Source organism: Camelus bactrianus, chromosome 2, assembly GCF_048773025.1.
Source record: "Camelus bactrianus isolate YW-2024 breed Bactrian camel chromosome 2, ASM4877302v1, whole genome shotgun sequence".
NCBI lineage: Eukaryota > Metazoa > Chordata > Mammalia > Artiodactyla > Camelidae > Camelus > Camelus bactrianus.
This window is the reverse complement of record NC_133540.1, coordinates 76,621,474-76,647,658: the sequence shown is the minus strand read 5'-3', so window position 1 is coordinate 76,647,658 and position 26,185 is coordinate 76,621,474. Positions and strand designations below refer to the sequence as shown.

The following is a 26,185-nucleotide window of genomic DNA, read 5'->3' as shown; positions in this document are numbered from 1 at the left end:
AGATCTTCTTACTGGGAAGGAATTTGAGTATTTCCCTACTGCATATAGGTTAACTAAATGTTTCCCCAAATACTTATATTTTTATTTTGCATCTTTTTGAGGTCCTATGAAATCAATCAATAACTTCTAGTCATACAGTTTCAAAAGGCATGTTCAAAATGGCAATCTAGGCACATATACTTAGCTTCAGTTTTTCCTCTAATTCTACTAAAATAAAAAAGTTACATTTATTAAAATGATTCAATTTCTGCAGAGAAGGGAAAGTTGGTAGGCTATTCAATAGTGAATGAAACATTTCAACAAATTTCTCTAGGAAGAAAAATATAGGGAATGTTTGAGATTGATGCAGAAAAGAAATGGCTATAAGCGGGTGGTGGAAGAGGAGCAAAATGCATGGCATTGGAACCCCTAAGATGCTCTTAGGTCTGTGGAGTTTAGAATAGGGAAGTAGGCAGAAAAGAGAATTATTTGTCAGAATATTAAAGCAAACTGAAAACAGGTAAAGCTTTTAATGTATATTTTTGTGTCTAAGACTAGAGAAAACATAAAAATTGACTAGGAGGGGAAACCATCCAAGGAGAAAAATAGTTTAGGGGACTCGGATATTGAAAAAGAACACAAAATAGCAAAGCCAATTTGGTGTGAGTTTGAAGGGATGAGAATTTCTGCCTGATAGGAAGACTATTCTAAAGTAAGACCTGCAAGTTAGCATGCCTTGTCTGCCTCACAACACATATGCAGAACTCCAGTCAGGGGTTATTTTTTAAAAAGTGATTCTTATACAGCCAACAGTGGGCCAGTCCTTTATAATGAAAAATTAAGGATCCCAAGGCATATAAAAACAATGAATAATATAAAAGACAATGGCAGTAAACAAATAGAAAAACAAAAGTAACTCCAGAAGAAGCTGTTCAAGAAATTGAAATATATATATATATATATATATAGTTATTTTTAAGAGTTAAATTAATAAATTCAGAGAAAGTCAAGAATAATTATTTTTATAAATATGGGAACAGACTGATATTTAAGAAAGATAAATTTAAGAAGGAGGTAACACCTTTTTTCCAAATTTAAAAGAAGATTGCCAAGATGAAAAACCAAAACAGAAAGAAAAATATGGCTTAGAAATATCCCCAAACATAGACTAAAAAAACCAAAACACAGCAGTAGGTGATGGGAGAAGATAAAGGACATGATGGGTTAATCCAAGAGGGCCTTTATCAGAAAAACCCAGTTTTCTTTGCAAGTAGCAAGAAGGTAACTATAGAAGAGGATTTTCTCAAAGTTGAATGCATATATTCAATTTTTAAAAACCTACTTGGTGCCCAACAAAATAACATAATACGTATCTACATTTAATGATATCACTATGAAATTTCACAACAGAAAATTAAGAAGAGATTCTGAAAGCTTCCAGAGAGAAATCAAACCAAAAAAACCTAAATTAAATAAAGCTAAACAAATTTCTGGAAGAAAACAAACTGGCATTGGAACGGGTGTATCTTCTCATTGGGGACACTAGATGTTTAAAGACAAAGGAAGCACAAATTATTAGCTGAATACTTTGATCTCACCTTAATTGTCTTAAAGGTATTTGGCCTTGGAAAAAATTATTATTATGCTGGTAAGATAATATACTTAAAGTCTGTAACCTCAGGAGTGTGGTAAAAACAGATTGCTATTAATATATTAGACAAGTAAAAAAGGGGTCTTATTGAAATTGCAAAACATTTTGTTGTTCATTAATGTATAGACCATTGCAGGAAAATAAGTTAATGAACTGTGTTAATCTCACTTGGGTCTATAAAAAGAGTTTAGGCTTTTCTGTTAGTAGAAAAATATCAGTCTCTTGTGTCTAGTTTATATCCTTTTGGGATATTTAAGAAAAACAAATGGTAGCTTTAGCAGATTTAAATCTAAATACAACATAAAACTGATTTCTTTGGCACTGTAGCAATACTTTAAAAAATAATAAGGAAAAGGAAATTCTTACCTATAACTCATAATTGAATAATCTATCAATTAATTGCTAGGATATCATAAAGATACTCTCAAAACATTGTGGACTTAGTACTTTCACCTGATACGTACCATTTTTTAGGGAACTATTTTGGAATATGTCCCAGGAAAACTAGGAAACAAATTATGTGCATTTTGAAGAACTCAGCACAGACCAATCAGCTTGGATGCCATCAGGTGTGCTGTAATACTGGTTCAATAATTAGCTCTGGCTCTAATCCAGAGGAGTGCCATAAAGGGGGCAAGAGAATTACAGGATGGCAATGGCAGCCAGCCCATACTGTGAACATTATAATTTGGAAGAGCAGGAGGGAGAACTGTAAGAGGCAGCTTTCTGGGGAGGGAGTCCGTGTAAAAGGTAAAGGGGACTGAAATGAATAGATGTATGATTATGTAAATTAGAGTCAGGATAGCAGGGTTCACTTAAGGTCATCACCTCTGTAGCCTATGTTACATTTATCAACAGTTCTGTACCCCAGTTTGTTTCTCTGTGCAATTGGGATAATAAAATTATAGTAAAAAATTAGATTATTGTACTCAAAGCAGTAAGAACCATGCATAACACAGGGGAAAACAGGATCTAAGAGCTGAAGGAAAGATGAGGATATGATAATAAGGAAAAGGATTTAGAAAAACTATGTAGAAGAATTACCAGTTTCTGAAATGTGGCATCACTTAAAGAGAATAACAAAGGTTTCTAGTAGGCCTTGATCTAGGTACAATGTCCTTTTAGAGGGCCAGGCTTATTTTTTTCTAAAGGATAAAGAAAAAATAAAATTCTAACTCACAACTTGATATTGAGTAAGATTCATAAGATCATAATAATATCAGCAAATTACTGGGAGCTAAATTTTAGAGCAAACTTAAGAAAAAGTATGATTATTACCATGAAAACGTAAAAGTGACATTAGATACATAGCTGAGAGAATGTGGGCAGGGAAAAGGAAGAAAAAAGTAGTGTTGCTTACTAATAACCTTATCTGACAAAGAGCAAAGAAAAAATAACTTTTCATATATTGTAGAGGTTTAAAGAATATAATTTATAACTATAGAATAATCAATAGAAAAACAATAACATACACACATACACACATATATATATAATCCTCATTTAATGGTAGAAAATGTTGAAGACAGCAAAATCCTCTTCACTCATGTATCAAGGAGGCAGTGGACACTGCCTAGATTCCTGGTTTATCACTGAATAATGGTAGTAATCTAAATTAAAATCTCTCTACCCACATCTACCAAGAAAACCATAATTCATACCTTTAGCATGACTACAAGATGGAGAACACTCTGAACTTCAAATTACCTATACACATGAAAAGTGAACACCCGATCCACGAGAAACAACTCCAGATCCCACACGTAGGTGTGATGGGTCACCGGTACAGTAACTCTCAGAAAGACAGAACCCACACTGAGTGGTAAATACTGAGAACAAATCTGATGTCTAATAGATCAGAATAATAGCCATTGAGAAATCAAAAGGAAGAAAGTTGAAAGGTTGCAGGGCCCAAGGGAACAGTACTGGGGAGGCACCACTTCTGTAGAACACAGGACTGATTTCTTCCGGACATTCTTAAGGAGAGTCTGTTTCTTGCCTTTTAAAGCTTCTGATGTTGCCTGTGGCCTTGGCTTGTGACCCCTCCATCTTCAAAGTGCATCACTCAAAAATGTGCTTCCATTATCACATTTCTTTCTGTCTCTGGTTCTGTCTCTGTCCCTCTTATACGAACCATTGGGTCTATCCTTATATCTAGGATAATCTCCCCATCTTAAGGTCCTTAATTTAATCACAAAAGTCTCTTTTGCCACATAAAGTAACACTTAAACAGATTCTCAGAATTATAACACACACATAGTTACATAGTTGGGGGCCACTGTTTAATGTGTTCTCCCCCATCAAATAAAATAGCACTGTAACTAAAAGAAACTACACTTTCCTACGCCAAAGAGAGAGCAATCTAGAACTTAAAAACCTAGTTAGACCCCATATTTTTTCCCCTATGATTGTGCACAACTATTATAGCTGGTCCAGGGGGAAATAAAATTAGGAAATAAACAGAAAATGAAAAATAACTCTTATATAAGGCTTAAGAAAGAAAAAAAGAACGAGAATAAAAATGTTTCAAAGTATGAAAATCATTCCACCAATCACAAGGCAAGACTGAAGAAAAGTATGTCACAATATTAAAACCTGAATAAAATATCCTAAACAATGATTTTCAGATATAAAGAGTATCTTGAATTAGGAATTCAAAAACTGAGGACAGAAATACATAAAAACCAGAAGGATGTGAAACAATTAACCACTCAGGAAAAAAAAATATTGAACAAAAATACCACAACATGTTAAAAATGAAGACTAAGTTACAAGCCACTGAAGGGGGACTATGCTCACTTTAAAGTGGTATAGAGGAGATGCTTGAAAACCAACAAAAGAAAACAAAACTTTGTAAAATAAACAGTATAAAATAATAAAGTCAGTCTTCACATCAAAAGGGATTAAAAAGAAAGCTAAGGAATTAAACTATATAAAAAAGGAATACATATACACATGCAATAAATATAACAAAATAAAATAGCTGAGTTAGAACAAAATACATAAATCATATAATTAAATGTAAATAGATTTAACTCACTTATTCAAAGGATTTTTAAACTGACACAAAAACAAAATTCAGCTATGTGCAAGAGACAGCTAAAACAAAAGGACTCATGAAGCCTAGAAATATAATTGCAATGATATATGGGAAGAATGTTTAAACATCAAGAAAAATAGAGGTTATATTCTAGATATCAGACAAGGGAATTCTGGCTAAAAAATGATTAAATATATCAAATAAGATAATTTGAGATTCTGAAAACTCCGATTCACAACGAAGTATTAGAATGTTGAATATCTCTCCCCAAAATAACATGGTGGTAATCTTCATAAACAGAAACTAAAGGAGATTCAGGAAGAAGTATACAGAAACACACTAATAGCAAACCAAGCCACTCACAGTTAAAAAGAGGTCATGTGAACCAAACAATAAGGATATAAAATCATTAACAGCATAATCCTTAAAGCAGATTTTAAGGTAATGTCTCCAATATTATACCCTCTAAGAGAGAATATATCTTCCATTCAAGCATACATGAAACATTAATAAAAAATTGCCTATAAATTACATTTTAAAACACTATTAAGTTCCATATTACAGAAAAGTTACAAACGCTCTGATTAAAAGGTAATAAGTCTGGAAATACATAAAATAGGAATTCAAAAAGGATTTTGCACCTGGAAATTTGAAAGCTTTCTATTAAAAAACTTCTGGATGAAAGAAGAAGTTGAAACCAAAATTGTAGAAGTTGTGAACTATAATAACATAAAAATTTCATACCAACAGTATGCATTTAAAGCAGTGGACAGAAGAAAAAATAATGCTTTAAATATTCTATCAATGAAAATGAAAGAATGAAGGTATGAACTAATTACTGACTCAATAAAATGGAAAAGGCACAAAGTAAATCAAAAGGAAGGGCAAGATAGGAAAATTTAAGATTAAAAATGAGTAAGTCAGAAAAAATAAAAATGATAGTTAATCAAAGTGTTTATTTAAAATTTAATAATATAAACAAAGGGAATTAGGAAAACAAATATTCAAATTTATAAAGGAAAACTAAACATAAAAGGAAATTGAGAAATTTTGATACTTTGCATCAATTAAAAAAATGAAAATCTAGATGAAATGGATACTTCATTTCATGAAAATACATGAATCAAATTTAATGACAGTTAAATGAAAAAAATTAAACAAAAATTCCATGGGGGAAATAAAGAAAATTATTTAAAATATACCCCATAAAAATGTATCAAGTTCGGATCATTTATTGAGTATCATTAGCAACACTTAAAAGATCAGCATATTGCATTGTTACATCAATTGTTCTAGTATACATAAAACTGATACTTAAACCTGAAGAATGGAGTCCCCCAGAGGAAAACTACACACCAGTCTTAGGAATACTGATGCAAAAATCCTAAATAAAACATTAGCAAATAGAATCTATGACAACATTCAGACAATAATACACTGTGATTGAAACTATCAATTATACTTGATAGTTATATCAAGTTATACTTGTTTTTCTCAGGGTTGTTCATTGTTATTCAGAGACTAAAATTCTTCTCTGCAGTCATTGTTTATACAAAGGATTCAGATAAATGACTCAAAGACAGAAACATAATGAAGTCATGCTGAATGACATTTGAACCATAAAACTAGAGCTCTGCAAATGAAACCTTTCTTCAAGAAGAACCAACAACAGTAGTGAAGATCCTGACCACCCTCAATAATCTCTGCTGCAACTCTGACAATGAACAGAATGAAGGTGATAATGAGAGAACATAGGCAAAGTATTCTCTGACATAGCAGTGTTTCCCTAGGGCAGTCCACCCAGGCAATAGAAATAAAAGCAAAAATAAACAAATGGAACCTAAATAAACTTAAAACCTTTTTCACAGCAAAGGAAAACATAAACAAAACAAAAAGATAACCTACAGACTGAGAGAAAATATTTGCAAATGATGTGACCGAAAATGACTTAATTCTAGAATATACCAACTATTTATACAATTCAATAACAACAACAACAAAAAAACCCAAACAACCCATTAAAAAAATGGGCGGAAGACTTAGTTCTTCAGTGAAGACATACAGATGCCCAACTGGCACATGAGAAGATGCTCAATATTGCTAATTATTAAAGAAATGCAAATCAAAACAATGAGGTATCACCTCTCACCAGTCAGAATGGCCATCATTAAAAAGTTCACAAATGATAAATGCTGGAGAGGGTGTGGAGAAAAAGGGAACCCTCAGATACTGTTGTTGGGAATTTAAATTGGTGCAGCCACTATGGAAAGCAACATGGAGAATCCTTAAGAAACTAAAAACAGTTACCGTATGACCTAGTAATCCTGCTCCTGGGCATATATCTGAAGAAAACTCCAATTCAAAAAGAAACACACACCCTAATGTTCGTAGCAGCAGTATTGACAGTAGCCAGGACATAGAATCAACCTAAATGTCCATCAACAGAAGACTAGATAAAGAAGATGTGGTATGTATGTACAATGGGATACTACTTGGCCAAAAAAAAAGATGAAATAATGCCATTTGCAGCAACATGGATGGACCTAGACATTATCACACTAAGTGAAGTCAGTCAAAGACAAATATGTGATATCACTTATATGTGGAATCTAAAAGAATGACACAAATGAACTTTTTACCACACAGAAAGAGACTCACAGACATAGAAAACAAATATACAGTTACCAAAGGGGCAGGAGGGGACAAATTGGGAGTTTGGGCTTAGCAAGTACAAACTACTATTTACTACAAACAAGTACAGAATAGATAAACAACAACGTCCTACTGTATAGCTTAGAGAACTATATTCAATAACTTAATTCATAATGAAAAAGAATATAAAAAGAACATATATATGTGTGTGTATGTATGTGTGTGTGTGTGTGTATATATATATATATATATATATATATATATATATATATATATATGACTGAATCACTATGCTGTACACCAGAAAATAACACAACATTGTAAGTCAACTATACTTCCAAAAAAAAAAGAGAAAGGAAAGGAAGAATTCCCCAATACCTTGTAAAAGATCTGCCTCAGAACCCAGTCAGACCTATACAGGGATTCTGAGGAGTGTTTGTTCTGGAATTGCATTACCTGCTGGGAAAAGATTGGGTTGATTTCTTCCTTAGAAGGATATCTGTGTTGGTTCAAAGGCAGGAGAGGATTAAAATTACCTACAGGATTTTGTTGACTGAGGTTGAGTTCACCACAGAATTGCTGACTTTGAAAATATGAGGCAGCTATGAGTTGGTTTGTTTTCAGAAAAACATTCACTGTAGCGATCTGTCACTGATCAATTGTACATGAAAATCACTTACAGGATTACTTGTCATGGTTAAATAACTGCCATTAATTAAAAGTTTTCAATCTCTTTTGGTATCCACTTATAATCATTGGTATAGATGATCTCTTATTAGAACTATGGAAATTCATTATTTTCATCATCTTGACCTTGTTGTAGACAGGAGATGCCCCCTCTCTAGCCAAGTGGAATTAGTTTAATACATTGTGTTTTCTGCTTAAATGACTTACTTTCTCATCCTCCACTTGGTCCTGTTGATAAGCATAGATTTCCTCACCAAGACCTCTGGTTCCCACGATGCTTTAGGGATTTATCACTGCAGTATTTTAGCATGACAGAGTTTATCCCTTAAGCACAATGTGGGTTATATTATGTAAACTTACTGAGCTCAAGTGCTATTCCAATTTTATCCTAAATACAACGTAGAATACAAAATATTTTGCCTGTCATGTACACCTTCCCAGTTTTCTATTCATACACGTTTCTCCTTTCAACCTTTAACATCTACTCGTAAGGTAGTATGCTTCATTTGTGTTTCACTATTTAATAAGTGAAGTTTTGTTAATAAATATGTTATTTCTTTTGGGAAGAACTGGAAATAATGTATTACTTTTCAGTCAATTATATTAACTTATTTAGGATATATTAAGTATTTTCACCATTGTACAGCCTAATGATAAAATACTGTGGCAGAGATTGATAATTACCTACCCAGAATCTTCTCTCTCTTCATTCAAGTCAGAATCTCAATTTGAGTGCAAGTACCCACTAAAATCCATGTGACTCTCTTGTTGTTAATGAGATGTAATTCACTAGATGGGGCTTTGGGAAAACCCTTATAAAAGTGGGCTGTCTGCTGTCTCATGAGCATTTGTTATTTCCTTCTCCTTTCCTTTTTACTTTTTCTAGAATGCTGGAAGTGGAGAATCACCTTCTGACGTGCATACTCTGAAGACGCTGAATAAAAGTAGTAGAAAGTACCTATGACACAGAAGACATAACACCACTTAGCCAGCTCTGCACTGCTATCCTCTGAATTTATCATTAAATGATGGGGGGAAAAACCTATCCATTTGTTTAAATGAAGTTGTATATGTGTGTGTGTATCTATTATTTGCAGCTAAATGCATCCCTAACTGCTACAAATATCTTTGATTAAATACTATTACTGTACTCAGTAATACTATCTTATAGTCAGTAGGCACAAAATAATAATGTATGATTTTACAGTGACTTCATGTCACATACTTTGGGCATTAGGAAACATAACCAGAGAAGTATTATACTAGAAAAAAATAGAAAATAGGTATTTATAGGCTATACCCTTATTTTTATATGTTGTATGGGACTTTATTTTCTAAGAGTTTGAGTATCTGATTTTGTGTTTTAAGTGGGCAGGATGGTGTCACTGGTCAGTACAGTCAAACAAAAGAATAAAATGTGATTTATACTGGTTGTTTGGAATATATGGACTAAAAAGTCAACTAAACTTTTGACATTTTAAAACTGTTTGGCATCATATAGACATAGTAGATACAGAATACTATAGAAAATAATAATGATACACTTTTTAATGACTCTCTATGGAGAGGACATTGGGATCTGTAGTCATGAAAAATTCAATCACCTTTTGAAACTGCACTATGACAAGAGCTATAGCTTTGCCTTTATTATCCTTCTACCAAGAGCAAATTTTACTCTTACTAAGTGCCTCTGCCTAACCAACCTTAAAATAATTTAATTTTGATCATTAATTCCTTATTAAAATACTAAATATAACAAAAGGGGGACAGATTTTATTGAATATTAAGGAAACTTTTGATTAATTCTGAGCTAAAAGCTTGCAGCCTTGTTTTCCTTGGCATAAGAATGTTCTTTTCAATTATGAAAAAGTGCTTACATTGGAGCATTTATTTAGGAAAGAGTGAGGCAAAATCTTTGCTTTTTAATCACTGCATTCAAATTTTCAGGCCTCCTCCTGCTTCTTCTCCAGGAATTCTCCAAGTTAAGTTTATTTAAACATGTAAATGATTATTATTAAATATATAAACAAGCACTTAAGAAAATATATTTCAAAGTGCATGAATTGTCCCTGGGTCTAACAGCCTGCCACACTTAGGTTCGTTTAGAGGGAATTATATTAAAAATGAGCATTTACAATGACACAGGCACACTTCTTCCAAAGATGAGAATCATCCCACCACAGGTGTAATTGCACTCGGGCCCTGTGGCTTTCAGAGCAAAGTATGTCAGCAGAACAGAATCCTAGTTTTGCAAAAGTAGCTTTTGGCACTTGAGAAAGATTCATACACTTTCTAGGTTTAGTTTCCAAAAATATAAAAGAGGATGTTGACATATACAGTGTTTAAAGTTTCAACCATATCTGGAAGGCAGTGAAATTTATGGGAGGATAATAGGAAGTATAGTTCAGTTCTTAATACAGTTTCCTTCCAGGCCATGTTTGAGCTTCATCAGTTATCTCACTTTTCTGTGCTATAGCACAGCCAGTAGGGAGGGCATAAAGAATGTTGACTTTGGAATCAGAAGATCATAAAAGAACTGAACTGAGTAACAGTTTTACTGCTTACTGCCTGTGCGACCTTTCACAAAGCAATTAACCTTCAGACACTCAGTTTTATCATCTGCTAAATGGAGATTGCTATTCCTCCAGATATAAACAATAACTGAAATAATTTTCCAAGGCACCTAATAAAGTGGCTGGCACACTGTATAAAGTCAATAAATATTAGGCTAATTACAAGTGTACTTTAAAAACATACAGATAAACTCTGACATGGAATACATTGGCTTATTATGACTCATTGATAAGTAGCTGAAATGACTTTATCAGGTTTCAGGACAGCAGGAATTATGTTTGTTCATATTATGACCCCAGCATCTTGAATTATGTTTGTCTCTGAAAATGCTCCCTTCCTAAACTTGAATTATATTAACAAAATAACTATACTCTGAAAAAATACATGGGACAGTTTGTATATTTTGATAAAGGGAAGTCTTAGGAAAAGTATATATGATTTAGGGCTGCACAGCAGAGATTTTCTAAGGGATAAGTCTATGCTGGGACATTCTGAGAAGACTTGAGTTAGCATGAATTGAAGAGGCACATCTCAAATGAAAAGAAAATGAATCAAGCTGACTACAGTGCACTGAAATAAAAGTTTCCTGTTTTATTTCTGGTTAGCCAAATGCTTTGGGGATTTTTATTAGAGGATGGAGAGGTTGTTATTACGGCCTCTTGTGATTTAAATTTCATATTCATTATATGAATATAAACTATAATCAAGGCAAAGTTTTAAATTTTTTTTCTGAAAAATTGGGTGAAATCAAATACTATTTAAATTTGCTAATTGTTTTCCTATACAACAGATATTAACTCACTTTTTGTTTGCTGTGATGTATTTATACTACGATATCCACGAATTATCTATGAGGAAGAGTTTTTAGCTTTCTGTGGTCATTGTTATCAAATCTACTTCTTAGCTTGGATGATTTTTACTTTAATACAATTGACATATTAATTTTTTAAACTATCTGTGACATGCAAACAAAATATAGACTTTTGTGGAAAGGTTTTTCTTGCTTATTGGTCTCCGAACCTCAATAGAGTAATAGAACCAGTGTTTCTCAAGCTAACTTCTATGGTTTGGTAACCATGACAAGCTGTATTAAACCAGCTTTTCCTGCTGTCCCAGCATCTGATAAAGCCATTTGAACCACTTACCAGTGATTCATAATAAACCAATGCATTCCACATCAAAGCTTATCTATATGTTTTAATATCTAGTTAAGCACAGATGAATGCCAGTCTAGTGTCTTGTTTTTTTCTTTTCAGTTATAGTTACTGTTTCCATTTTTGTATCTGAAATAGTCAGTTATCTATTCTGATTTACTTTTAGAGTTTTTGAAGACTCATGGTCTTATAAAGGTCCAAAATAGAATTTTAAAGTTACTTGTGTATTACAGCTGAAGTTAAATCAAATATTGTCACTGAGGGACTTTGTGCTTTATTTTTATGCAGCTCTATGATTTTTATATAGATATAAGATTCTAAGAAACTTATTTTTGGTAAAGTATTGTGTATCTGGACAATGACCATTAAACTATTTATGTTCTCAATTAGATGTCTGTGAGAGACTGGGATACAAATGAACAGTGGTTAGATCATATATAAAAATAGGACTCTGACCCACAACCAGCTGAGGAAACCAACCCATCATCTACAACAACCAGTCCAGGAGGCCATTTTTCTTTTATCTTTAAATCAAACGTACAGCAAGTCAGACCACTCTTTCTAAAAAGTAGTCTATATGGCCAAACAATAACCCCCGTAACAGTTGGCTCAAAATGGCCAGGACTTGATTAGTAGTTGACTGTATTCCTAGTATTTGTCCTGTTTCCATCTTAATACCAACCAGAGAGAGCTAAATACGGGCCCCTATTCAAACACATGGGATGGGCTCTTCTAGTAAGCCTGCCTACAGCTTCTCCATGCCAACAGCCTCCAGACAGGGAACACCTGAAGCCTTCTCTCTTTTCCACCATAAAGCTTCCCCACTTCTCTGCCTGCTTTTGAGATTCTGTCTAAATGCAAGTGAGAGTGGCTGACTCACTTGCTAGAGTAAGATCTGAATAAATAGCCTTTGCCTGTACTAATTTAGTTGTTTTTTATTTTTACATTCATCTAGGCTATGTAAAATGAGTTTAATACCTTTGATGCAAACTTTTCTATATATCAGACTTTGTGCCAAGCACAGACTTATAACAACAAACTACATAAAGTTCACATCTTCACTCAATGTAAAATTGACAACAGAAGTAAGCAGATAAATAGAAAATATTAATATCACGGATTTGACTTTGAAGATAAAGCCAGGCATAGGTTGTTAATGGAATGCAGAGTAATCCACAAAGAGGAAAAATTGTGTAGATAAAAGGCAATAGTACATATATAGTTTGCTTTTGATACAAACATTTAGCAAATTATTTAGTAAGTGTAATAACATGTTTTACTTTCAATTAGTTATTTACAAAAGAATATCTTTTCATGATTATGGCTTTAAAATATTTGTAATATACATTTCTCAATATGCCTTCAGATTTGCATTTATGTTGAAATAGCATATATGTTTCCTTTTGCACTGATGAGATTAAACACTCCCTTGAGCATTATTTAATAGATGTTTCTGCTTAGATTCTCATATGTTTTTGACATAATTTATGGACCAAAAGGAAGATTTTGACAACTTGGATTTGGCAATTAGTATTTTCCAACTATCTCATATTTAAATAAGACCATTTAATTTTAGTTTTTAATATATACTCTGGAAAATTCTGGGCATGGTGTTAGATAAAAATTCTTTCTCCTTTTGGGACTAAGATGGGGTATTGGCTACCCAGTGTATTTCTAGATTGCTCAGTTCTTTTTGAAATCCTAACACTAGTCACATGTTAAAATATTGCCCCTGAAAATACATTCTTTATAACAATTTAAACTATATCTAAAATCTTGAACTTATAATTGTGCCAAATTCATAGACTTATTTTTGATTCATAATAAGCTGTAGAAAAGCCTAATGTGTGGTCTTCATCAGTGATTACTCCAATTACGTTTTTTTTCCATTCTGTTTTTAGTATCTGGACAAACAAGTTATAGCCTCAACTGGGTGATATGACAATTCTAGTGATTTGAAATGTTTCTCTCTTATTTATCTCTTATGATGTACTCTATTGCCCACACTTGGTTACTGGTTACTAAAATTTGGGAATGTGCAGTGTGTCTTGGAAACAAAGTGGAGTTGAGAGAGTTAAGGTGGGTTTAAAAAGGCATAGCTGGATCATGAATTTTAAGTAGGATTTTATAAGAGAGAAAACAAGGGAAGAAAATTCATTTTCCAGAAATACAATTTCTAAATATCCACTGACTATTTAGTTATGAAACACATACTAATATTAGAATACATGTATTTTAATTAATTAGTGGTGAAACCTACAAAAAGAGGAATCACTTAGAAGAACTAATCATAGACATCAATCCAAGTAGATAACATGGTGATGAACCCCAGTACTTTTGGAGTGCATCTTTAGAACCAAGTAGCATAACAGTTTCCAAAGACTAAGTATTTTGGAGATGGTTGTGTTTTAACTATCTTTACCTCAGGATGAGAAGAAGCTAGATAAAAGCATCTCCTCACACATATAAAGTCAAAATTCTGAAAATGCCAGTCTGAGAAAAAAAAGTGAGTCAGAAGAAAACTTACTCAGTAGAGGCAGATAGGCTGGGTACTTCTCTGTCTTTTATTAAGCTTTGGATGGAGGTGAAAGGTGAAATTTGAAAAGGCAAAAATAACAACAGTAACAACAACAAAACTATTGCAGAATTTTTAAAAAAGGCACTAGCTTATTCTCACTTGGGTTTGGAATTTAAATGCTCATTATTTGCGTTTCCTCCTCACACTCCTGCTGGAAAACAACAGCCACAACAACGTGGGAGGACTGTTTTAAACTATAGTGGACCTTTGTTCGGAAAACCTTCAGGATCCTGGGAAAACAAACGCTAGAAAAGATGAGCTCAGCCCAGGTCTGCTGGTACCTCTCTGAGGAAAAACCAATGAAAATTGACTTTAACTGTTTAACTAAAGTTAACAACACTCATATAACACAAAAATGGCAAGGCACCTTTAGCTAGAGTCAGAAAAATCAGCAAATTATTAGGAAAAAATATTAACAAAAGGACCAGACTCACAGAAACTTCAGCTAAAGGTGTTCTATATTACACAATTAAAAAAATCTATTCTATGTTTAAAGAAAAAAAGTTTGATTTTAAACAATGAAAAAGTAGCAATAACATATAATCTAAAATGTTTGAAAAGGACATGCAGAGCTTCTAGATACATAATATCTTAAATTAAAAATGCAATACCAGAGTTAAATGGTAAATGAGAAATGGCACAGAGAATTAAACTGAAAGGTAAACCAGAAGAAAATATATATGAAATGGAGTAATTATCTGCAAAGAGATGGAAAACATGACAGAGAGACTAAAAATCATGGGGGTGGAATTTCTGGTTGCCCTCCTGCAGAAAACAATTATAATTTAGACAAAATACATAATGTAGTTGTTTTCATACATTGAAACAATAGGAAGCATAGGACTGAGATCCTTGAAAGAGGGGGAACAGGTAAAGCAAGATCCACATTTACTTCATCATTCCACCTAAAGGCAAATTTTAAAATACAGCATGAGAGGTGGGACACAGTGGACAGTAATAGTTAAAAAGGTAGAGGAGAAGGAACAGATATAGGAGGTAGTAAGGTTCTTGAAACTGGGGGGACAAGGGATCATAGAAGAAGCTACAGGAAATAGGCTTCAGAAATCTGCATAGCAATTTCACAAGGTAGGGGCTCAATATTAATTTGTCCTTGTGTAGGACAAGACTCTGTTTGCCCTGGAAGAGAGCAGGTGCTGTGGACATGGTGGCTGAAAAGAGATTCTGGAGATGATTTCACTGTGCAAGAGAGATAGATACTGGAGTTCTTGTCCAGCAATAGCCTAGAAACATTAGTGAACAACATCAGAATTTGGCTAAGACACCAGGAAGGTTATATTTTAGGAGTAGGGACCATGCCCCAGGAGTAAAGAAAACATTCTAGAACAAAAGGCAAAACAGAAAAAATTTCACAATAATGAATACCAAGCTAAGCCTTAGTAAGATCCAAGTGATCTTACAGAAATGTAATGGGCTGCCAGAACAAAAGTCAACATTCTTTAGAAGGAGTTAACAAAATCCAGAGTCACTACGTTATCTCATCTAAAGTATCCAGTATAAAATAAAACAGAACAAATTATGAGATGTGTGAAGAAACACAATATAATACCTAATAAAAAGAAAAAAATAGAAACAGACCAACAAATGACCCAACTTTTGGAATTTGCAAATACATTAAAACAATATATTAAAGGATTTTATGGAAATGTGGATAGAATTAGAAAAGAGAGAAATTTGGAGAAATGGATTCTCAAAAAGAAAAACATATAATTGCACAAGTGGAAAATTTTATATCTGAGATAAAAAAAATTATTGGAAGCATACAATAGCACATTTGACAAAGAAAAAGAATCATAAAATCAAAGAAATGCGGGAGTAGAATAAGGTTAAAAAATTTTCTAAATTGAAGTCTAAAGGTGATAATAGAGATAATAGGAGAGAAGTGACAACCAAAGAAATAATGTCAGATATTTTTACAAAATTATTGATACACACAAATATTCACACTGAAAATTTTATAGACACATTGGTAAAACTTATTTTAAAAACTTAAAAAATAATCAGAAACAAAAGAGAAAAGTTATTGTGGGTGAAAGTTGAATTCTCAAGGTCACAAAAGGAATTCAGATAGTGGGGTAATCAAAATACTGTAGAAAAATCTCAATAAAATTAACTTTTGTATCAACTAAAGCTATTTTTAAAAAATGAGGATGAAATAAAACGAATACTTTATAACCAAGAGGACTTTGCTATGTGAAATCCTTAAAAATTTACTCTGATAAGAAACTCATTTCAGAAGGAAGATTGAGGAAAAAGAAGAAACAGTGAGTAAATACAATGGTAAATATGAGGGTATATCTAAAGAAGTATTTGGTACATTAAAAATCACTTAATGTATAGTTTTTGTGACCTGGGAATTATAGCATACAAATGGAATGAGGGACATGTGGTTGGCATTATTGTAGCTTATGATCCTTATATTTATTGAGCAGAGAGAAAAATTATTGATTTAAAAAAGCACTGTAAGGCTAACATCACAGGTTAACATTTCAATGGTAACTACCTAAGGTATGGAAAGAAAATATGTATCTTCCAACTAGTAAAAATGAGAACTAATGATCAGAGTGTAAGAAGGTAAGTCAATTTGAAAGTATTCAATAATTGAGAAGACACCTAGAGAAATAGGGTATCAGATAGAAATCAGAAAACAAGATGATAAATAGTTATAAAGTAAACATAAATCTAAGTGGATTTAGCTCTCAATTTAAAAGGCATAGATTAACAGACTAGTGAACACACACACACACACAATCTCCAAAAATGTTATTATCAAGAGACATTCTGAAACCAAAAAGTAGAGAAAGGTTTAAAATAAAATCATGAAAAATGCACTAGAAAGTGTTAATTATTAATCATGCTTTAGTATCTATTTTGTTTCATATATATATTGCCATCTAGATTCTAAGGCAACAGGTGATAATAGAAAGACTGTATTCATATCATGGCAAAAGTTTTAATTCATTGGAAAGATACAGCTATTACATATTTCAGAAACCTAATAAGGAAGCTTCAAAATAGATAAAATAAATAACAGAAAATTACAACAAGAAAGTGATAAATCCATTATCATACTGGCATACTTTTATACACATCTCAGTAATTTATCAAGCAGCAACATATTTATTAAAGATATAGAAGATGTAAAAAAATTACAGTATGTGATCTAACTGACATATAGAACATTCTGCCAACTATTAGAGAATATAGATTTTAAGTATGTATAAGTTAGTTATGGAATTGAGTATAAATCATGTATTAAAATGTGAGCCAACAAATCCCAAGGAACAGACTCTATACAGACCAAGGCTTTTTTTTTTGGTTTTTTTTGCCAAAATGCAGTTGTCATAAATCAAAAACCACAAAATGATTAACAAATAAATCTTCATAAAGCTAGATATCATATACTTTGCTAAATAAAATCTGAGTCCTGATGGTGTCAAAATGGAAATTACATTGCTATAATGAAAATACTACCTATCAACCTTGTGAAATGCTGGTAAAGCAGTAGTTAGAGGGAAATTTACAGTCTAAGACGCATATATTCAGTAAGAAGGAAGATTAAACAACTAAGCATATGCCTTAAGCAATTAGAAAATGAACATCAGTGTACCACACAGTAATTAGGAAGAAACCATAAAAAAAGGAAATTAATAAAATAGGAAAACAAGATAAAATAGGATTTGAAAACTCACAAGAGGTGATTCTTTGAAAAGACTAATAAAATTGATATATCTTTAAGTTGAATCAAGAAAAACAATTAGCATAAGTAAAATATTAGAACATAAAAGGAACAGAACTTCCATAACAGTAGTCTTTAAAATATAATTTAAAATACATACTTTCCTAGAAAAATGTAAATTATCAAAACTGACTAAAAATATTCCCAATTCCTATAATTATTAAAAATTAAATCAGTAATTTAAATTTTTCCCACAAAGAAAACACAAGGGTGAGCTAGTTTAGAATACGTGTTGTACTCTACCAGACAGTTAAGAAATAGTTTTAATCTTTAACAAACTCATCAAGAGTAGAAAAGTACAGGGAGTAGAGAATGAGGGAAATAAAATTCTTTAATGCTAGTATAAATTTATTTCCAGAACCAGATGTAAAAATTCCCCCAAATCTTTGTTATTGGAATAATAAACATTTATTATTTATTTCTGTGGCTCAGGAATCTCAGCTGCTTATCTGTAAGGTTCGGGCTCAGGATCTCTCTCTAGGCTATAATCAAGGTGTCTGAAAGGGGCTACAATCACTTCAGGACTTACCTGGAGGACTATCCATTTCCAAGTTCATTCACGTGGCTCTTGGCAGGTGGTGAGTACTCACTGGTCGTTGGAGGAAGACATGATTCCTTGCTGCACGGTTCTCTGCACAGGGCTGCTCACCACAAAGTATCTGAGAGAGAAGTGTGCATGAGAGTAACCAAGATGGAAGTCACAGTATTTCTAGAACCTGATATTGAAAGCGGCATCCCATCCCTTCTGCAATACTCTCCACATCACAGAGAAGGATTACACAAATGTGTGAATACCAGGAGGCAGGGATCCAAGGAAGACTGTTTTAAAGGCTGCCCACCATACAAGATAAGGAAATTGAGAGGATTGCAGACAATTTCATGAATATAAATCCTTAGCAGAAGAATAGGAATTAGATTGCATCAGTGATTTAAAATAAAATTACATCCTTACCCAATTGGGCTTGTCCAGGAATACAAAGGTTGTTTAAGATTAGGGGAAAACAAAAAACAAAAAACGATTACATTATACTGTACTAAATATAAAAAAAAGGTGGAAAAATGACTACATGAATAGGTGCAGAAAATAATCCTATGATAAAATTCTACACCCATTCATGAGAAAATAGCAAATTATGGCAAGGAGAGGACTTCCATAACCTTATAAACAATGTGAGCCCAAAATTTACAGGAAACATTATATTAAATGAGGAAGTATAAAAATCATTACCTGTAAAATCAAGAAATGGCCATTACCATTGACTTATATTCATAAATTGGATATTTATCCAGCATTTTCCTGGAGGTCTTAGCCAACTCAGTAAGACGATAAAAATAACTGAAAAATATAAGAATAGGAAAATAAGAAAAAAGTTAACATTGCCATAGTATATGATTGTCTATGTATACATAAAACTACTGAGTAACTTCATAATTAAAAGTTTAGTAATTTTGTTGAATACTAGTTAAATGCAAAAATTGCATTTCCACACCAGAAGTAACTCATAAATATAAGAAAAAATAAGATATTCATTATGGAACAAATACCATAACTAAATAGGAATTAATTTTAAAATAACACACATGAGCTCTACAGCAAAAACTGTACCTATGATAAGGATTATAGACAATTATCTATCTATATAGACAGCCATTACATACAAAAATAGAGCAACAAGAAAATACAAATGTTAAGGAAAATTACATTATTTAATATGAAAACATTCCACTTTCTATCTCTCTCTGTTATTTCATAACATGAATATTAAGCAATCTTGCTTAGTAAAATAAAATTTAAAAACCTAGTCAGTTGAAGAGATAAATTGGAGACTTTTTAAAATGAAAAACAAGAACTGTTTTGAATGAATATCTATCTAAAATATGATAAAATATTTTTTGAAAACTGCTTGTTAGAAATTTGTGAAGAATGAAATCTTGTACTACAAACATAACTGTAGGACATCATGGCAACTCAGTAGCAAACATGCTAAATTAAAGTAATACTGGTTCATTTTACTCTTGGGATTCAATTGCCATGAAAGTTTCTTGTGTGGTATGACAACTATAAGAAATAAAGAAGAAAAATCTGGAATTACATTTTCATGCTCCATTCAACTGAAGAAGTTAATCACCTATTCTGAATTTGGGTCCATATTTTGTATCCTCTACTTTTCATTTGTCTTGCTAATTGACCTACATAATACATTGTCACAGACCAAAAAAAAAAAAAAAAAAAAAGGCAGCAGCGTTTTGTGAACTGAAATGGAAGAGATTTACACTGTTACTTGTTCAGAAGTGTGTACACAAAATGATTTAACTAAGGATTTGTGCATAGATGTGTAACAGACTGACTTCACTTTTAAGGTAACAACTCAAGTCATACAAACAAAAAAGAAGTGGATTTTTAGATTTATAATTATATTATGGAGAAAACTAATTAATGAAATTAAATAAGGTGGAATTTTTGAATTGATGTTTTTTAAATTTTGATTTCTCCTTTTCTTTTTTTTCTTTGTAACGATTTTTTTTTAACTGTATGACTGAAAGACAGCAGTATTATTAAAGCACAGATCTTAATGAGTGTTAATGAAGCAGGAACAAGTATCTTCTGATAGATTCAGACATCTCTGTTGAGGATTTTTTTTGCAGGGGATTAGTGCCAGTTACGCTTTCTTCACAATGATAATAAATTAAGATTATATATTACTTCTCTTTGATTTTCCCTGACATATTATGATAATTGTTATTATGCTAATTGGCAAATTGTATGTTTGTTCACCAGTTTAATTTACTTTGATTTTTTAAAGTACGGGAACAAATTAGCATGGCATATGACACAAAATCACCATAGCAGCGTAATAAGCAAAGAAAAAAAGAATATGCACATATTTAAGTTACTTGGAAGACAATTCTGTTTTATTTTTTGAGATTCAGGATGTCGATTTATCTACTCTTGGTGAAAATTTCCATTAAAATAGGCAATATAGTAGACCCTTCTGAAGTTTGAAATTATACTGACCATTATGGTGACAAAGGTAAATTATTTTCTATTCTGTGGAGGGTTTCCTGCATATTTAAAATTGAAAATGTATGCCACAAGAGGTTTGTCTGTGCTAACATTCTAGAAACTCCAAACCTTCTTGAATGCAGAATGTGTCTGCAGATTATTTATTCAAGGTAGATTAATCAAACACTATGTTAGTGTTTTATGTACAAGAGTAAAAACCATCAAAAATCCTGTAGAATTTTGTTTTTTTATTAAAACTAAGTTTTAAGAAGAATGAAATCAGATTCTTAACTTTTTCATATGCAGAGATAACTGGCATGTAGTAGACATGCAATTAATGAAAAAAAAAAGAATAAATACCTAAATAGATGAATGGCAACCTAATAACTGTAATGGTTCTTGCTGTTTTTATTAATTTGCTGTTGCATTAGCAGAGCTAAGTTTCACAATGTATGTAGAGTGACAATCTTAGATTTGCTTTGGGGTAGAATGTGCTGAAAGGGAAATATAATCTCTGGGTGATCAGTCACACATTATATTGGAATGGCATAAAATGATGCACAGAAATAAAACAAGAGTATTGGCAACCCATTCGGCACATCAGGTGCCAATTCTTTTCCCTTCAGGAAGTCTCTCTTTAGCGAATGTGCAGTCCAGTTCGTATTGGAGTTTGATCTGTGACTGATGAAGGCAGCTCATATCCTGATGCCAACACAATCACTTAGAAAGGAAGGAGATCTGTTGTCATATAGACCCATAACAAAACCTGATGTTTACACAAAGACCCTTGGCACAGTCCAACAATCCTTGAAGCCAAGCAACCTCTGCAATAAGAGGTGGCTTAAGAGAGGAAGAGAGATTGGGATGCTTTGTATTCTTTTGTTTGGTTTGATCAAGCTGGTGTCTAAAAGGTAATTGATACCCTCAGAGGCACAGATGGCCTCCAAGCTCAGATTGAATTTAGGTTTTTGTAGCTGACGTCAATTTTCCTGAGAATTTATTCATTAAAAAAAGTTTTTTTTTCCTTTCACATAGTAAGATATTTCAGACCTGGCCTCCTAAACCCTCATGTTTGGATCTCCTCCAGAAAAGAGAAGACCCATACATGACTTATGACTTACATAAAGCCTGAATTGTCTTTTTTTGTGAAGGGGTTAATGAGTGTTAACAGAGAGTCATCTAAATCCTTTTGCTGGGAAAATTAAATATTTTAGAGTTAGGCCATTTCAAAAGGAATTTCCATAGGTTTCTCAACATAGTTTTATTAAGCCATATACTGAATTGAGGTATGTCCCCGCAAACTTCAAGTCCACTTGGAACCTGTGAATATGACCTTATCTGGAAGTAGGGTCCTGACAAATGTAATCAAGTTAAGATTAGAATAGGCCCTAAATCTAGTATGAATTGTGTCCTTATAAGAGGAGGGAAATTTGGATACAGAATCACCAACACCCAAGAAGGAAGGCCGTGTAAAATGGAGACAGACTGGAAAACCAAAGATTGCTGATAATTAACAGAAGCTGGGAGAAACAAAAGAAGGATCACCACCCACTCCACCCCTAGCCTTCAGAGAGAACATAGCCTTGCTGACTACTTGATTTGAACTTCCAGGTTCCAAAACTGTGAGACAAAGATTTTTGATTTTTTTTAAGCCTCCAAGTTTGACTGAGGAAACAAATTCAGATTTTGGTACTGGGAAGCTGGGTGCTACTGTACCAAGTACCCAAATGTGGAGGCCTCAGATGGAAATGAAAATTATGCTATTGGAAACCAAAGGAAAGGCCATCCTTGTTGGAAAATGGCATAAAACTTGGCTGGATTGTTTTCTGCTGTTGAATGGAAGACAAAACTTGTAAGCAATTAACTTGGATATTTAGCTGAGGAGATTTCTAAGCCAGGTTTAGAAGGTACAGCCTGATTTCTCCTCTCTGCTTATAGTATATTCTGAAAAGAAGGAGATAAACTGAATAATGAACTGTTCAGTGAAAAGGAACCAGCACTTGATGATTTGGAAAATTCTCAGCCCATCTAGATAGGTAACAGGGCCAAGTGTGTAGTTGAAAAACTATTTACTAAGGTAGCAGTTAAACATGTAATTACGCATGTGATTTATGGATCCAGCAACCAACTCAGCAGAAGCCAGGAATAAAGATGGAATTATCCAGAAAGGATCTATGGAGAATCTCAGTGTCTAAAGGCATGGATCGCCTCAAAATTCACAGAAGACAAATAGGATTTTGAGAATTTTATACCAGCAGAAACACTGCCAGCCTGGACTGAAAGGGACAGAGATGGGATTGAAGTCTGTTGTTTTAAGTCACTAGTTATGTTTCAATGTATTACATCAGTCCTAGGAAACTAATATAACCTCTAAAAGAAGCAAAACTCCATTGGAAGTTTCATGACTAAGGAAGGAATATGATCTTCTAGAGTGGAGGGGAGATGCCTGAGATTAGCTATGTGTGAATTACTGTCTTGAAATAAATATCTCTAATGTCTTACATATTAAGAGTTCAAGTAGAAAAGATATGTATCTGTCTATACCCATATCCATTGCCATTGTCACACCCATAATTATATATCTATATTTATAATTATATCTACATTTATATCCCTCCATAAAAGAATAAACACTTAACAACATAGGGAAACAGGAACAATGAAATCAAGAGAACAAGATATACTGCAAAAGGTATAAAACAAACAAATGCAGAAAGAGCACAAGGACATTCCATAGGTAGATCACAGGTAGACACCGTGATCGATAAATGCCCGTGGGTGCCATTCAGACAAATGAAATGAATGAAATACATGAGATACTTATTTATATAAACACATAGGGGTATTTCATTTATACAAAGAAATGTGTTCTCTCAGGATTTTCTTGGAACTATTATTCAAAATGCTTTCTGAGTCGATTGAAATTCATCTTTCCACTTTTGACTGAGACACTGGTATGGTCACATGTTCTGTGTGGTATTTATATAACTCTACAGTTACAGAGTAAAAGCAGCCATAGATGATACATAAAGGAATGAGCATGGCTGTATTTGTTTTTTTTTTTTTTTCTTTTTTACAGAAAAAAAGTGGCAGGCTAGGTTTTGTCCCATAAACCCTAGTTTGCTGATCTCTGCTCTACATGACAACAAAATTAATACTACTTTTGTTCTCTACCAGAGGGATGTGTAAATGCCTATGCAATATGGTACCTACCATTAAATTAGAAGTCTAGGCTGCACGTATGAAAGTAGCCATCATTTACTAGGTAGGATTTAGACATTCCCACCCTGGTCCTTGTTACACACTGCTGCCCTGATGTGCAGTTCTGAACATGCTGGTTTCCTACAAAAACATCTTCATATGATTTCCTGCTAATAATAGAAGTTTGCAGCCTCCCAGCTTCCAGACTTCCTTAAAATTACCTCCCCCTCTGCTCCTTAACACATCTTGTTAAATATAAATACTGCCTCCTTCTCTGTGGTTATTCTTTTCCTTCCACTTTGATATGTCCATATTCACACAGCTAGCGGAAATGGTACTTTTCCTCTTTTTCTAATGAAATTGTTCCTCATCTTCCAAGTCGATGTCTCTCCTGTTAGAACTCCCACAGCATTTGTTTTATTTATACTTTTTTTCTGGCATTTCATTATTACATTCTGCTCTTATTCTTCGTGTAATACATTATCTCTTTTATTATAATAAGATTTTTGAAGATAGGCTGGTATCTGATTCATCCTCATTTGTTCCCAAAGTATGTCATGAGGTGCCAAATAAATACTTTTTCCTTGAATTAATGTATGAGGGAAAACTGTGACATAGCTTTATTTGGAAGATTAGATTCTGTATTATTTTACTTATAGACATATTCTAAATCACCCTATTTTGCACAGAACTTGTATCATTCTTCCTGAGGCTTTTTTCTTGCTGTAGCTATTTTATCCACTATATATGTATATACATATACATACACACATATTCTTTATATTCTTATGATATATTTGATTAAATATGGGACTCCTTAAAGAAGAAAGGCTCTGTTTAGAATATAATAAGGGCATATTCAAGAACAGGAAAACTCAAGTCAACAACCTTGGTTTTCATCTTGACTCCATTTACCTGCTGACTGATCATGGGAAAAATTCCTTAAATTCTTAATTTCAGACTTTTAAACTGTAAAATGGATAATAAAAATATCTACCTCATAAGGGTTCTGTTAGAACTAAGTGCTTAGCACAGATAAGTCATATCATTGGTATTTCAATTAATTTGGGTTTTGGGATGATTAATTAATAGTGAGCGGCAACCACATACACATATATAGAGAAAGAGAATGCAATATATAATTCTAGGTTTGTATACTCATTCATTAACGTCACTGTAATAATTTTCACTTTTCAAATAACTTAAGCTAGATTTTCATTTCTATTGGTTTCTGTGCTCCATGGCAACAGCTGTTAACCTCTTCCAGCAGTGCCACTGCAGCAGATACTACATATGGTTCCTACGTGGTGTCAGTGACAGCGCTTCTAAGCACATTAACATGTACAGAGGCTATAGTGAGCCAAGCAACGTAAGTATAGCACAAGTTGTAATAAGTCAGCATTACTGTTTGTACCAAGTAAAGCAATTTACAGCAGAATGCAAGAAGTATTTAAGGATGGAAAAATGATCAGAATCTATTCTCAACAGAGAAACACTATAAATTTTCATAGTATTTTTGTCTTTTCCTCTTAAAATAAACCAATGTGAGATACTTCTTTGGCTTCATAGTTTCACAAATTGAAGGAAAATGCTTAAATTCATATTTAACAGATTAGAGTTATCTTATTTCACTTCATAAATATAAATCATTAATAAATAAATCATAGGCCACAGTAAGAAAACCAGAGTCCATGCTTAAAGTCTGGAAAATTATTCCATTTTCATGCTATACTTAGGCATTTAATAATTCTTTTCTCCAGTGAATAACACAAACTTTCTATTCCAAATGTGAATCCCTTGAGGATTAGGATTTTGATAGCTGAGTTATTTTCTGGTTTATGAAGCCACTGCCTCTGTGGGAACTCAGAAGCTATAATAACATAAAAAGTCCATAGCTTGGCACAACCC

General features: G+C 32.9%; 1 long non-coding RNA gene across 1 annotated transcript in view; it reads right to left on the bottom strand.

The window, feature by feature from the left end:
- Window positions 1–18,393: 18,393 nt before the first annotated feature.
- LOC141579383 (uncharacterized) overlaps window positions 18,394–26,185 on the bottom strand; it is a 123,259-nt gene continuing 115,467 nt past the window's right edge. The window contains exons 3-4 of the long non-coding RNA XR_012510600.1: window positions 19,301–19,408; window positions 18,394–18,731 (exon numbers count right to left, since the gene is read on the bottom strand). This is a non-coding gene — a long non-coding RNA (uncharacterized LOC141579383). The remainder of the gene's footprint in view (window positions 18,732–19,300; window positions 19,409–26,185) is intronic.